This window comes from Caretta caretta, chromosome 20, assembly GCF_965140235.1.
Source record: "Caretta caretta isolate rCarCar2 chromosome 20, rCarCar1.hap1, whole genome shotgun sequence".
NCBI lineage: Eukaryota > Metazoa > Chordata > Testudines > Cheloniidae > Caretta > Caretta caretta.
Window position 1 is genome coordinate 7,135,732 of NC_134225.1, and position 16,377 is coordinate 7,152,108.

Genomic DNA, 16,377 nt, shown 5'->3' on the forward strand with positions numbered 1-16,377 from the left:
GAAGGGTCTCACCCTAGGGCAAAATATGTCAAGGAATTTGAATGCTGTGTCATCGAAGTAAGACTCTGGATAATCTATTCTGGGTTGGTACAAGGAAAACACAAGTAATTTGAGGCAAACAAGAATTCCCAAAGACAACAGTACTGGTGCAGGTTTCTTAGCTCTTTGGGGTGTGTTTCAGGAAAGGTCAGTTTTTTGGCAGAGGGAAGAGGTGATGGCTCATTTAAGCCCAGGAATACAAAAAACGACACCTTTCTGCACTCCCCTGTTACCTAGGCAACTCCCTGAACAGATAAAAAGGAAGAGATTTGCACTGTCTTTAGAGGGACTCAACTGCTTTTGCCCTGGGACTTTCCTCTGGTAGCTCCCCCGTCAAGGTCTCCTTCTCTCTTCTCTTCTGCTGAAGGGGAGCTGCTGCTATGTCTCGCCAGTTTTCTGGCCAAAGCCTGGGAGGCAGCCTCGGGGGTTTCAGCTCCAGCTCTGCCCGTGTTAGTGGTAGGAACAAAGTCAGCTTCAGCACAGTGTCACGCGGAGGATGCACAGGCTCAGCCTGGAGTCCCAGAGGCTTTGGCAGTAGGAGCCTGCATAACTTGGGATGAAATAAAAGGATTTCCATTGGTGGATTTGGTGGCACTTGTGGAGGGTTTGGGGCTGGCAGCCACGTGGGTGGAGGGTTTGGCGGTGGTGCTGGGTCTGGGGGACAGTTCAGTGGTGGGCTCGGTGGTTGCTTTGGTGGTGGGGCTAGAGGAGGATTTGGTGGTGGATGGGATGGCCCTGGATTTCCTGTTTGCCCACCTGGTGGCATCCAAGAAGTGACCATCAACCAGAACCTCCTGACTCCTCTCAACTTGAAGATTGACCCAGAGATCCAGAAAGTGCGGAAAGAGGAAAGGGAGCAGATGAAGACCCTGAACAACAAATTTGCCTCCTTCATTGACAAGGTGAGATGGGTGGGGGAAGGGACACTATTGCTCCTAGAGACCCCACACAAGATCAGCACCCCCCCGCAGCCCCACTGCCTGTGACTGTACAAACACTTTGCAAAAGAGAGCCCCTTCCCCCAAAGAGCTTACACTGAAAATAGACGAGGCAAAGCGTGGGAGGGGAAGTGACTTGCTCAAGGTCACAGAGAAGGTTATTGGTAGACTAGGGAATTGAACCATGGATTGCTGCTCTACCTACCGGATCATTAGCATTGGTTACCAAGGCAACAAATTGTACGATATATTCCCTGCTAAATGTCATCTCCCATCTGGTCAACACCATCCATTCTTCTAATCCATTGGTGTCTCTGTAATGAAAAATCTCAAGTTTCTTTTGCCTACGACTGAGAATTTTGTCTGGAAAAAAATCCCTCCACAAATATTTGATTCTGCTGTTCAAGGAGGTTTTTTTCCTGTTTATCCAAGAGGATTCTGGAGCAGGGTTACTGAGTCATTGCTTTCAGGATAGTTGTATCAGGGAAAAGGTTAAACTCACTAGACCTGGTCAACAACAAAAAGCAAACAAACGAAAAAGAAAGATGAAAATTTTAACTAATCTTTTTCAACCACTCTCTTTTGGCTTTCAGGTCCGATTTCTAGAACAGCAGAATAAAGTTCTGGAGACAAAATGGAAACTCTTGCAGGAACAGGGCCAAGGACCCATTAAAAAGAACCTTGACCAGCTATTTGAGGCTTATATCAATGGCTTGAGAAAGCAGCTAGGTGGCCTGTTAAATGAGAGGAGACAGCTGGATACCGAGCGGAAGAGCTTCCAAGATCTGGTGGAGGATTTTAAGAACAAGTAAGGAAATAATAACGAAGTATAATCATTGCAGTCAGACTCCAGTCAGAGAGCTGAGAAGCCAATTGGAAATTTGCCAAAGTTCAGATTCTTTGGTTCTGGGGTTTGGTCTGGATCAATTTCTAATGATAATTAGAGCTGGTGGAAATTTTCTGAAGTTTGATTTTTTGATCAATTTTGATCACGCATTTTTACTGCTCTAAAAAGTCAAAATTTGAAATAATGGTGAAATTTTTACTGACATTTCAAATTTTGACTAAAAAAAAAGGACAAAATGGTCACAGAAATTGAATCACGTTTCAATCAGCTGTAGAGATGGTTTAACAAAACACCTTCAAAATTTGAAATGTGGATGAAATGTCCATAAAAATATCAAATGGTGAGAAAAGAAATTGTCAAAATGGTCATGAAAATTTCATCCTGTCTTTCAATCAGCTGTAGAAATGGTCATTTTTTTTTCAAAATGTGATGAAATTTGTCATCAGAATTTTGAATTTTGACAAGGAAGGATACAATTTTCATGAATTGTCTCAACTCATTTTTCTACCGGCACTAATAAGGTGAATGTGAATGATGGTTCTGATTGAAAGAGAATAATCTTCTTGCAGAGATTTATTATAGTTGACCTGTTCCCTAATTAGCAATGGACTATTAAGATTTAATTGTATTCTATCCGTGGACAGATCCCACTCTAACTTGCTCTTGGGTAATTTGAAATCAGTCGGGTTTTACCTTTGTGTCAAGGCAGAAATGGAAGAAAATGGATTTCTTTGCGGGTGGGACTTTTGAAAGCAATTCGCCAAGATGGAGATTTAACAAAATCCCCTGCTCTCGGATGTGAATAATGTGGGATGTAATCTCACTGGTAGGGCCCTACCAAATTCATTTTGGTCAATTTCACAGTCGTAGGTTTTTTAAAGTCATAAATTTCATAGAATCATAGAATCATAGAATATAAGGGTTGGAAGGGACCCGAGAAGGTCATCTAGTCCAACCCCCTGCTCGAAGCAGGACCAATTCCCAGTAAAATCATCCCAGCCAGGGCTTTGTCAAGCCTGACCTTAAAAACCTCTAAGGAAGGAGATTCTACCACCTCCCTAGGTAACGCATTCCAGTGTTTCACCACCCTCTTAGTGAAAAAGTTTTTCCTAATATCCAATCTAAACCTCCCCCACTGCAACCTGAGACCATTACTCCTCGTTCTGTCATCTGCTACCATTGAGAACAGTCTAGAGCCATCCTCTTTGGAACCCCCTTTCAGGTAGTTGAAAGCAGCTATCAAATCCCCCCTCATTCTTCTCTTCTGCAGGCTAAACAATCCCAGCTCCCTCAGCCTCTCCTCATAAGTCATGTGTTCCAGACCCCTAATCATTTTTGTTGCCCTTCGCTGGACTCTCTCCAATTTATCCACATCCTTCTTGAAGTGTGGGGCCCAAAACTGGACACAGTACTCCAGATGAGGCCTCACCAATGTCGAATAGAGGGGAACGATCACGTCCCTCGACCTGCTCGCTATGCCCCTACTTATACATCCCAAAATGCCATTGGCCTTCTTGGCAACAAGGGCACACTGCTGACTCATATCCAGCTTCTCGTCCACTGTCACCCCTAGGTCCTTTTCCGCAGAACTGCTGCCTAGCCATTCGGTCCCTAGTCTGTAGCTGTGCATTGGGTTCTTCCGTCCTAAGTGCAGGACCCTGCACTTATCCTTATTGAACCTCATCAGATTTCTTTTGGCCCAATCCTCCAATTTGTCCAGGTCTTTCTGTATCCTATCCCTCCCCTCCAGCGTATCTACCACTCCTCCCAGTTTAGTATCATCCGCAAATTTGCTGAGAGTGCAATCCACACCATCCTCCAGATCATTTATGAAGATATTGAACAAAACCGGCCCCAGGACCGACCCTTGGGGCACTCCACTTGATACCGGCTGCCAACTAGACATGGAGCCATTGATCACTACCCGTTGAGCCCGACAATCTAGCCAGCTTTCTACCCACCTTATAGTGCATTCTTCCAGCCCATACTTCCTTAACTTGCTGACAAGAATACTGTGGGAGACCGTGTCAAAAGCTTTGCTAAAGTCAAGAAACAATACATCCACTGCTTTCCCTTCATCCACAGAACCAGTAATCTCATCATAAAAGGCGATTAGATTAGTCAGGCATGACCTTCCCTTGGTGAATCCATGCTGGCTGTTCCTGATCACTTTCCTCTCATGCAAGTGCTTCAGGATTGATTCTTTGAGGACCTGCTCCATGATTTTTCCAGGGACTGAGGTGAGGCTGACTGGCCTGTAGTTCCCAGGATCCTCCTTCTTCCCTTTTTTAAAGATTGGCACTACATTAGCCTTGATTTCATTAGCACTCATGATTTCAGCTAGTTAAATCAGAAATTTCACAGTGTTGTAATTGTAGGAGACCTGACCCAAAAAGGAGTGCGGGTGGGGGTGTTTGCAAGGTTATTGTAGGGGAGAGTTGTGATACCGCTACCCTTACTTCTGCATGGCTGCTGGTGCCTTCAGAGCTGGGCAGCTGGAGAGCGGTGGCTGCTGGCCCGGAAGGCAGAGCCGCTGCCAGCAGCAGCACAGAAATAAGGGTGGTCTGGCACGGTATTGCCACCCTTACTTCTGCACGGCTGCTGGTGGGGCGCCCCCTTCAGATCCGGGCGCCTGGCTAATGACCGCCACTCTCTGGCCACTCAGCTCTGAAGGCAGCATTGAAGTAAAGGTGGCAATACCGAGATCCCCCCCCTAAAATAACCTTGTGATCCCCCTGTAACTCCCTTTTGAGTCAGGACCCCCAATTTGGTCTCCCCTGGGAAATCTTTATTGTATGTGGTGAAAGACCAGATTTGGGTGGAGGGATAGCTCAGTAGTTTGAGCATTGGCCTGCTAAACCCAGGGTTGTGAGTTCAATCCTTGAGGGGGCCATTTAGGGATTGGGGCAACAATTGGGGATTGGTCCTGCTTTGAGCAGGGGGTTGGACTAGCTGACCTCCTGAGGTCCCTTCCAACCCTGATATTCTATGATTTCACAGGGGTAGACCAGATTTCATGGTCCGTGGTGCATTTTTCATGTCCGTGAATTTGGTAGAGAGAGAATGGCAGAGAACGATCAGTTTGACTGGATGGGTTCCATGATTCTTGTTCCAGAGCTATGAGAAATCCACAAACATTCCTAGGGTCTAAACTTATGGGCTCACAGAAGTCAACAAAATCATTTGATCCTTCACTGAACCTGTTCTCTCAGCTCACATGCATCCCTCATGCAAGTGCATGGACAGTGAGAAAAGTTTTCACCTCTACAATCCCACCATATTGGAGGATTTTAAATACAGATTAGACAAACATCTGTCAGAGGTGGTTTAGGTATACTTAATCCTACCTCAGCATGGGGAGATGGACTAGTCTAGATGACCACTGGAGGTCCCTTCTAGTCCTATACTTCTAGGATATTGTTACATATAATATAGAGAGTCCTTTAAAACAAAGCTGTACAAAACACTAGAAAACGTACAATTTGTTAAGCCATTTTAGGGGTGGCCCAGATGACCGGATAGGTGTTTGCACTGCTAAGTCTCTGAGAGATCATGATTCAATACTTGAGTGCAGTTATATCATAATAAATTGAGCTATCAGACATAGTATGGAAGTACTACTTTGTGTGCCTAATTTTGCAAACACTTGCTATCGGGTGCGAAGTTTGCTACCATGAGTAGCCCCACTGAAGTGAAAGAAGCTCCTCATAGAGGTCACATGCTACTCTTGGTAGTAAGTATTTGCATCATTGGACTCTATGTTGGGTTGGGTGTTTTAGAAAGATGGCAGCAATCAATGGCTCGTTTGGGAAGGCAAAATGTTGCTGTTTGTCCATAAATCCTCAAACATGGTGGTAGATTTTGACAAAGATTTCTGACCCATTTCCAGTAGCCTCTTTGTCTTGTTGCCAATGACTTAGGCAAGAATAAAAATAAGCAACTGGACCCTGTTTTTATTCCTTCCACTCAACAGGTATGAAGAGGAAATAAACAAGAGGACAGCTGTGGAGAATGACTTTGTGGGCCTGAAAAAGGTGAGCCAACCAGCGGGGTAAAAATCCACAGGAAGCTTTAAGCAATGAACAGAAAACGGTTGGGATTATTAGGAACTGTTTGTTTAAAACTGCCCCCCAAAGGGAGCATTAATAATTTACTGATCATCAACAACCAATGACTTGATAAGCAATAACTGCTACAATTTTAAACTGTAATTATATGTTTAGAGAGAGCAGTTCTCTTGAGTCAATAATAACAGACCCCTGATAAGTCAGCTTTGATTGGATTTATTGAAGTAACAGTTAGTAAAAACAGCATATACACAGAGAGGCAAACAGGTACTGTTGAAGACCTCCCCGGAGTTTGCAGATGGCCTGCATCCAGTCTGCAGAGGGTCTTACTTCTCCTATGATTTAGGAGCCACTATACCTTTGTTACCCATATTGTGTGTCTTCTGGTTCTTATCTATTTCCTTTTTTGCTGCGCACTTCTTATCTGAGGCTATTTTCAAAGTTCTTTGTTCCACTGCATATCCTGTGGTTAGTACACTGCTGAGATAGCATATTTTGAAGACTGTTTTACGAGCTAAGAGTTGCTGCTCAGTAAAATCCCACTCTTTAAAGTTAGCTTCATCTTAACGGAGGACCACCGAGCGAATCTTGCTCCCCTACACACCTTAAGATCTTGGACTTTCTTGAGTTTGGACCAACTTCCATTGGTGAGAGAAACAACACACAGATCTTCTTCAGGTCTGAGTCTCAGAAGAGAGTTCAGGTCAGGCTGATATAATAGCAAAATAGATCAGGAAAAAGGTCGTTAGGTACAAATGTTTCTACTGCTGAAAACAAAGTACACAAACTGTGTAGACCAGGGGTTGGCAACCTTCGGCAAAATGCCTTGCAGCCCACCAGCGGATTACCCTGATGGGCTGCGTGCCGAAGGTTGCCAACCCCTGGTGTAGAAAAATACACAACTTACACAGATGCATGCCTCTTTTATTTTTGCACAAGATTAGCCTTAATTGAATAGGTATTTTACTCCATTATTATTTTTTATTTATATTGCAATAGAACCTAGGAGCTCTAGTCCTGGCCCAAACCCTGTTATGCTAGGTGCTGTACAAACACAAGACAAAAAAATGGTCCCTGCCTCAAAGAGCTTATAATCAAAGTATAGTAAGACAAAAGAGTAGAGGCAGAGAGACAGATAGAGAGCACAAGAAAACAACGAGACAATATCGTATGAGTATGCAGTGAAATACCCTTCCTTCATACCCAATTCAGCTTGTCCCAGCTCCAGGTTTACTGTAGGCAGACTAACATTAGAGACCATTTTTTGGAAGCATCACTAATAAAAGTGATGAGAAGTTTTTTGTCCAAACTTTTTTTGCCCAAAAATGCAGTTTTCGTCAAAACCGAAAAGTTTAGAAAAATGGGTCAATGTTGAGGAAACTTCGTTTTGAATAAAAAATGAAAGAAAGTGTTTTGATGCCCAAATGTCCCAGTTTGATATTTTTGGAAAGGAGCATTTCACTTTTTCATTTAAAAAGTATTTTTAAAAGTTAAAAAAGATCAAAATCAGAAGAAAATGTTTCACTTTTATTGAGAAAACAGTTCAATTGACCCCAAATTATTATTCCCTGAGCTGTGCAGGAAATTTCAAAATTTCCTGGTTTCGTTTAATTTCAGAGCCGGAAAAAATATCTTAATCATGGATTTTCCTGCAAAATGAATCTGGTTTCTGTCCAGCTCTAATTAGACACCTGAATTTATTAGCCTCAGGAGATGGAAAGATTCACTCTATTACCAATCTTTCCTTTAGGAGATGGATGCTGCCTACATGAACAAGATGGAGCTGCAAGCGAAACTAGACTCCCTGACTGATGAGATCAACTTCCTGAGATGTCTGTATGAGGTGGTGAGAAGGCTTGCTATTCTCTTGGTCGCCTGGGGAATGCAGCCCTGGAGTGCTAATTCTAAACAGCTGGATGGGGGATCGGGATATTTGGCTTTCTGAGGATGAATATTCCTCTTTAAAATATATTGATGTCAACTGTGTAGGATAGGGTTTGTGTCTTAGCAGCCTCTCTCCAATTTAAACTGAAGCAGCACCAGCGTCTAAATAGATTCTTAGTGTTTAAGGCCAGAAGGGACCATTGTGATCATCTAGTCTGGCCTCCTGTATAATATGGCCAAAGAACTCACCCAGAAATTTCTGTATTAACCCCATAACGTCTTTGTAAGCAAGAGCATCTCATATAGAAAGATGTCCGGTCTTGATTCAAAGACTTCATGTGATGGAGATTCCATCCCTAGGCAAGTTGTTCCAGTTGGTTAAATCATCCTCACTGCTATTAAAAATGTGAACCCTACCTCTAGTCTGAATGTGTCTAGTTTCACCTTCCAACCACTAGATCCCGTTATGCCTTTTGCTGTTACGTTAAAGAACTGTCTACTATCAGAAATCTCTTCCCTGTGAAGATACTTGTGGAGTGAGATCAAGACATCTCTTAAACCTCTCTTGGACAAAGTCTACTGACTTGGGAGGACCCAACTTGTGATATATTTAAAGCGGGGGCTGATTTTCAGGAAGTGCTTCTGAAATCAGGCCTCTTGAAGGTGTCTCATGCTGGGCACTCCAAATCACTAGGCGGTTCAGAAAATTCAGGCCAACCGCGCTAGTCATGGAGGATCTGAAATGGAGAAGGACTGAGAAAGAGGAACATATACAATGAGAAACACAGTGCGGCTAAAGCCCACGTTTATGGGACTTGCAGGAACTGTCTCAGATGCAGCAGACCATTTCCGACACCTCCGTGGTCCTGTCTATGGACAACAGCCGAAACCTAGACTTGGACAGCATCATCCGGGAGGTCAAAGCACAGTACGAGGAGATTGCTCAGAGGAGCCGAGAGGAGGCAGAGTCTTGCTACCAGTGCAAGGTGAGTCCTCCAGCATCTAGGGTCCTGATCATGCCTTGCATGAGAGCTTTGCCATTGGCTTCAGTGGATGCAGGGAGTTTGGATGCAAAACGCCATATGCCACTGGGCAAATATAAACCCAATGCTATCCTGTACAGCTGAGTAGCAACTGCCATCCACAGGGAGGATGCTCTGTCTTTTCACACGCAGCTTTGGCCAAGGCAAAGAGGCTGTCACCTCCCTGGTGCTGCAGACCAAGATGATTGCGGAGGTCTAAGCTGTGATGGGAGTGGTGTGTGTGTAGGGATGGTGCTCCATAAGGTTATTTGCTCTCCCTCCTTTACTCATCTCAACACTGTGTCTCTGCTGCCATAGCACTTACTCACAACTTGACTAAGCCGTGCACATAAGACGCAAGCGATCCCAGTTCGTGCTGTAGTGCAGTTCCACAGTGGGTCCTTAGATGGTTAGAACCCAAAGTGCCCCTTTGCCCAGGAACGTGAAGTAATGCCCCACTATTGCTGGCAGCCACAGGTGTGAGCATCCCTCATGCATTTCCAAAATGCAAGCTTCCTCAGTAGTAGCAATTCCCCCAAGTGAGTGGCAAAAGGAGAGGGCAAGGAAAAACAGCCGGTCCCATGAGTTATGAACCTCTGCTACAAATGCAACCCACTGGTGAGTGTATCCCACTGGGCTGATCCACAAAGGGTATGAATTGCCAGCTCCCTCACCCTCCAAGTTCTGCAGCTTTAGCTCAAGTAGCAGCTCATATTTTTTAGTTTTGGAGGTCCCCGGTTCAATCCCTGGTATGTTGACCAAGAGGACGGCCATCTCCCCACTTGAAATACTCTACTGGATTCTTCTGAACAGTGTCCTCTTTGGGAGATAACTCACGGGGTGATGATGGTTTGCAGCAAAGAGTATACACACTAGCCTTTGTCTGACACCACCTGGTTATGTTGTTTCTGAACACCAGTTTGAAGAGCTGCAGGTGACAGCTGGGAAACACAGAGACAGTCTACGAGACAGCAAGAGCGAGATCTCAGAGCTTAACCGGATGATCCAAAGGCTGTGGGCTGAAATAGAAAATGTGAAGACGCAGATATGGCTTTTTTTCATGCACGTGAGTGTGAACCCGGGATGAATTCTTTTAGCGTTTCACTGGTAGATGTAGCGCTCATGAGGAACTTTCCATTGCAATGATTTTTCTATTAGAAAAAGCGCTTTTCATAAAATTTCAATTTTTTTTTGGAAAAATCAAAATGGCAGCTCCCCAGCTTCCTGCCAGGAAAGCTCTTGTTAATTTCACTTCCTGCCTGGAGAAAACAAATTTGACTAGAGCCTTCTCCTAAAATGGATTTTTTCTGCAAATCCCTTCCATGAAAAATTTCACATATTTGGCTTTTTGCCCTAATTTGGGATTTTTTTAAACAAAAATACACATTTCCATTTTCCAGTTCTGTTCATGTCAGGAAGTGTCCTGGCTAAAGAAAAGCATTGAGGTCTGTCTGTCTCCCTATAGACTCAACAACAGCTAAGCGCTGATGAGTATTTAACATAATTTCTACGACAATACCCCTTGTCCTTCTAGTTTTGTCTAGTCTAGTTGCCTTTCTTGAGTGGTGACTACAATCTTGTCAATTCTTGTGATTTTTAATCACACATTGCATGGTATTTGGTCTTTTTTTAAAGCTCCAGCTCCTGGAATCAGGTGATGACATGAGGTTTTCAGCTTTCTTTTAAGAAAGGGCCTCATGATTGCAGAGACGAAGCTTGAACACTACAGTCTCCAAAACCAGAAGGCTGATAAAAAGAAGTCCCAGCTTATTTAGTATGATCTCATGATTTTATGGTGCCATGATTTCTGAACACCTGGGCAATACTGTGACTGCTGCTTTTATCAGATTGTGCCATGAGCTTCTGAAGTGTTTCATTTGTGGCCGGTTTTGGGATTTGGACCATGGTTGCAAATGAAAACCATTGTGGTGATCTCACTCTTGTTGCAAAATCTGAGCTAATGTTAAACTCCAGCAGCCTGATTCTCCCTTGTTCAGTCATTTATACCAGTGCACATGGAATGTAAACCACTATCATACCAGAATGGCAGTGGTTTACGCTCACTTTGCACCATTGTCACTGACAAACACTACCGGGCAAAAGAGGATCAGGCCTGTGTTTTTCTGTGCTACCCTCAGCAGAATCCATCAGATGTTTGTCTTGCCTTGCAGTGTGAAAAGCTGCAGACCTCCATTGCTGAGGCCGAGCAGCAAGGTGAGCTGGTCCTCAAAGACGCCAAGGGCAAACTGGCTGAGCTGGAGGGTGCCCTGCAGAAGACCAAGGCAGACTTGGCGCGTCAGCTGCGGGAGTACCAGGAGCTGATGAACATCAAGCTGGCTCTGGATATCGAGATCGCCACCTACAGGAAGCTGCTGGAAGGAGAAGTATGCAGGTTAGGGCAATATAATGAGGACCAGATCTTTTGAAGTCAATGGGGAAACTTAGCGCATGTCATACTCACCCTTTTAAAACAATGCCCCTAACTCCCTGGCAACTAAGAAGGCAGTCTGAATAATATTGGCATATTAGCATTTAGGACATGCTGCTGCTTTAAGAGCAAGAGGTGGTCTAGTCTAGTGGATAGGGCTCTGGGTAGGCACTCAGGCGACATGAGTTCTAGTCTGTCACTGATCTGCTGGGTGACCTTAAGCAAGATTATGTGCCTTTAGCCTTGTCTACCCTAATGTTGTAAGTCAGTCTAAGTTATGAGAGTTAAGTGATGTAACTTACATTGGTTTGAAGTGGTTCTCCACTGCACTATGTCAATGGGAGACACTCTCCCATTGACTTAGCTTCCTTCTCTCATTGAGGTGGATTAATTAATCACAGTGTGTGGTGAAGACCAGCCCCAAATTGTTTCACAGTTTAGCTTGCAAACTCTTTTGAGACAGGAACTGTCTACTGCTCTGTGTCTGTGCAGGGCCCTGATCTTGGTTGGGGCTTTTTGCTGCTATGGCAAAACAAATAATAGTAATGAAGAGAATACAGATCTTGTTTAATTGTACTGACTAGTTCCATCAATGCTCTTCCATTGAAAAATGCAGTTTTTTAGGAATTGAAATGTTTTGTGGAAGTGTGTTTTGATTTTGAGAATTTTTCAACAGGAAAAAGTTGGAATGTTCCCTTTTGATAGCATCATTTGGACTAATTTCATTTTGACTTTTAGATGATAGGATAATATTAATTTTAACATTATATTACATTTAGTAGCATGTGTACAGAATACATATATTATAGTTAATATTTTAATACAATACAAAAGTCAAAACAACACTGTTATGAATAAGTTTGAAATGTTTCTTTCATGGCAAATTTCAAAATTTCAGCTTTTCATTCTGAACTGGAATAATTTTTTACGCCCAAAACATTGGAATATCCTGCAGAATGGAAATTCCAGTTCCCGACCGGAAACTGACCCTGGCCTTCAGCAGATGAAATATCAATGATTGCAGGGTTCCTAGCAGTATAACGGCTCTGTTGCATGTGTAACCCGTACCACTTTCTTTCCCTTGCAGAATGTCTGGAGAATGCCAAAGTTCTGTGAGTATCTGTAAGTCGCTGGCACATTCATCTTGTTCTGTTAGAGGTGGTGTCCGGTTGTGGGTTGTACGCTAGGACTCCTGGGCTTGCTTCTGGAATAACCAACTGCCTTTGTTTTCCTCCGCAGCCATGGTGGGTGGCAGCTTAACCTCTGGAGGTGGACTTGGAGGTGGGATTTGCCTTGGAGTAGGAGGAGGCAGTGGTGGTGGAATAGGTTTCAGTTCCAGAAGTGGAAGAGGTGGATATGCCTTAGGTGGAGGATCCACCTCTGGAGGAGGAAACAATGGAGGCAGGGGAGGGTACGGATCTGGAGGCAGGTCCAGCACCATTGCGAAAACAACCATCACTTCCACATCGGTGAAATCGACAAGCAGGAGAGTCTAGAATATGGTGCCTTCTCTTATCATCTAATGGCTGCAGCTCAGCCCCTCCAGCCAACCCTGACAACCGAAAGAGAAATGAACGGTGTCCGTTACAGCTCAATAACCTGCTATGTATTGCCTCAAAGGGACCAACTGTCATGGTGACAACTGTCACCTAACCAGTTGTCATGGTAGTGACACCTACTCTCCCTCTAGGTTTAAGCCAGGTACCATAATCTAGTTACAACTACACCATGAAATAAACTATGGTGGATAATGGTCAAGATTTTGAAAAGTGGCTATCAATATGGGATACCTCCAATCCTGAATGACCAGCTTGAAATACTGTAAAGGGGCTGATTTTGAGAAAGAAGGGAGGACACACCTTCTAGAAATCAAGCCCCTTTAAGGTGACTCCAGTGAAGCATCAAAAACTGCAGCACACAAAATCTCTCGTCACTTTTGAAAACCTTGGCCAATCAGACAAAACATACATGCCTAGCTTAACTCCATAGACTTCAGAACCATCATACCAGAAACAGATTTGAGCCCAAGAGAGTGATATTCCATCAGCGACCTGTAGGGAAAAAATTCCTATGCAGTAATATTCAGAAAATTAAACACTTGTGCATATATCAAGAAAATGACTTTATCCCATAAAATAAATTAAATGGATTTACGATGTTAAAAATTTGGGCTGGATCCTGGTATAAATTGGTGCAGCTTCACTGAAGTCAGTGTTTTACACTAACTAAGGATTTAGCCCCTTTTTGAGTAAGGGCTTGTCTATACTTGCAGCTAAATCAGCACTGCTATGATCGATACAGAGGTGTCGATTTAGCAGGTCTGGTGAAGACAGATTAAGTCAATGGCAAAGCGCTCTCCTGCCGACTTCTGTACTCCACCTCCCCGAGAAGCAGAAGGTAAATCAGCAGGAGAGCACTGTAGACACCGCTGTAAGTCGACCTAAGTGACATCGACTTCAGTTATGTAACTTAGCCCTGGTCTACACTAGGACTTTAGGTCGAATTTAGCAGCGTTAAATCGATGTAAACCTGCACCCGTCCACACGATGAAGCCCTTTATTTCGACTTAAAGGGCTCTTAAAATTGATTTCCTTACTCCACCCTTGACAAGTGGATTAGTGCTTAAATCGGCCTTGCCGGGTCGAATTTGGGGTACTGTGGACACAATTCGATGGTATTGCCCTCCGGGAGCTATCCCAGAGTGCTCCATTGTGACTGCTCTGGACAGCACTCTCAACTCAGATGCACGATTGTCTGCCGTTGCTCTGACGCAGGGAGGGGCGACTGATGACATGGCTTACAGGGTTGGCTTACAGGGAGTTAAAATCAACAAAGGGGGTGGCTTTACATCAAGGAGTATTTCAGGCAGGACTTCATGGAGGGTTCCAGTAAGAAATGGTGCACCTCAGTTATTGTTCTTATTGGAACAAGCAGGTTGGTCTGGCCTCTGATTGATACATGACTAGATTTACCTCGCTGCACCTTCTCTGTGAGTGACTGTAGTGTGACCTAGAGGAATGAGTCCCCTAGACGGTGGGTGGGTGGGTGGGTGGGTGGGGGGTTGCAAATGAGTACAAAACAAATCTGGTCTATTTCTTGTTTTGATCCACTCCATCTATCTTTTACATCTTTGGCTGGCAGCAGACGGTGTAGAAGGACTGCATGCCATCCACATCTCATGGCTGCTCGGCAGAAGATGGTACAATAGGACTGCTAGCCATCCTCATCTCTTGCCTGCCCGGCAGAAGATGGTACAAGAGGACTGCTAGCAATCCGTATTGCCGGCCTGCTCACCATAATATGGTTCAATAGGACTGACTGCAGGACTAAAGAGAATGACCTGATCAAGTCACTCCAAATTTAGTCCCTGCACCCATGTCTGCCCAGGCGCTCCGGATCGACCTCACAGTGGCAACCAGGAGCACCTCGGACATGACGATGATGGCTACCAGTTCTACTGTAGCATCTGCTGCCATAAGGCAATGGGTTGCTGCTGCTGTGTAGCAATGCAGTACCACGTCTGCCAGCACCCAGGAGATATAGGGTGACAGTGAGCTGAGCGGGCTCCATGCTTGCCGTGGTATGGCATCTGCATGGGTAACCCAGGAAAAAAGGCGCAAAATGATTGTCTGCCCTTTCTTTCATGGAGGGAGGGAGGGAAGGGGGGCCTGATGACATGTACCCAGAACCACCCGCGACAATGTTTTAGCCCCATCAGGCATTGGGATCTCAACCCAGAATTCCAATGGGCAGCAGAGACTGCGGGAACTGTGGGATAGCTACCCATAGTGCAACACTCCGGAAGTCGACGCTTGCCTCGGTACTGTGGAAGCACTCCGCCGAGTTAATGCACTTAATGCACTTAGAGCATTTTCTGTGCGGACACACACACTCGAATATATAAAACCGATTTCTAAAAAACTGACTTCTATAAATTCGACCTAATTTCGTAGTGTAGACATACCCTTACATAACTGAAGTAGCATACTTTAGGTCGACTTACAGCTTTAGGTTAGACCAGCCCTCAAACAAGTATTTCCAGCAGCTGAGAAATTCTACCCCATCTGATATTTTTCTCCAATGAGCTGATAAGCTTCACCAGCCTATAGTTCTTCAAAAAAAATGTATAATATCTACAGCTAATTCTAGGTGTGCTTTTATGTAATGGTCATGAAGCAACTTTTGCTTGTCTTTTTTCAGTTCCTTTTCTTGCTGTGTGATGCATTGTATCTCATTGAACTTTACAGTAAGAAATACAATGGGTTAGTTTGGTTTTTGCCCAAGGAATTTATTATTGTTATTTATTACATTGTAATAATTATAAACCCATTGAAAGATCTGAAAGCATTTGATCAACTCTGGTAGATGTAGGCAGGAAATATTCATTGTTTTCCCCTGGACAAAATTTTTGAATTAAAACAAAAAGATAATTTTATATAAAAAACATTTCTACAAAGCTTTTCAAATTTTCATAACAAAACCAAACCAAAACCAAACAGAACCAAACCTCCCCTGCCCCAAAACCATAAAAAAAATTCAGCAATGGAAAATTGAAAACTTTCACCAGATTGGACAACATTTTTTTGGTTTTACAGAAAATTTTTGCCAGATTTAACAATATTTTTCAGTTTTGGGTTATATTTCAGTTTGGTAGGGTTTTTTTTTTTGAGGACCTACCTCTGAGCCCATTTTCTTTGCCAGCTAGGGGCTCCAAACTTGTTGAGCCAGATATGCTAGCTTACTGCAACACAGACCCAGGGTCTGGACCATGCCCCCCAAAGCTGCAGATTAAACTGAAAACAGCTCAGCAAGCACTCCTTTCTCCAGCACCCAGACACCCATCTCTCAATGGTATCCAAACCCCAAATAATTCCATTTTACTCTGTATAAAGCTTATACAAGGTAAACTAATAAATTGTCCGCCCTCTATAACACTGGTAGAGAGATATGCACGGCTGTTTTCTCCCCCAGGTATTAATCACTTACTCTGGGTTAATTAATAAACAAAAGTGATTTTATTAAGTAAAAAAAGTAGGATTTAAGTGGTTTCAAGTAATAACAGACAGAACAAAGTAAGTTACCAAGCAAAATAAAACAAAACACGCAAGTCTAAGCCTAATACATTAAGAAACTGATTACAGGTAAATCTCAC

At 43.8% G+C, this 16,377-nt stretch overlaps 1 pseudogene; it reads left to right on the top strand.

Annotated features, from left to right (window-relative positions):
* Positions 1–419: 419 nt before the first annotated feature.
* On the top strand, positions 420–13,270 carry LOC125629367 (keratin, type II cytoskeletal 6A-like; annotated as a pseudogene).
* Positions 13,271–16,377: the final 3,107 nt, after the last annotated feature.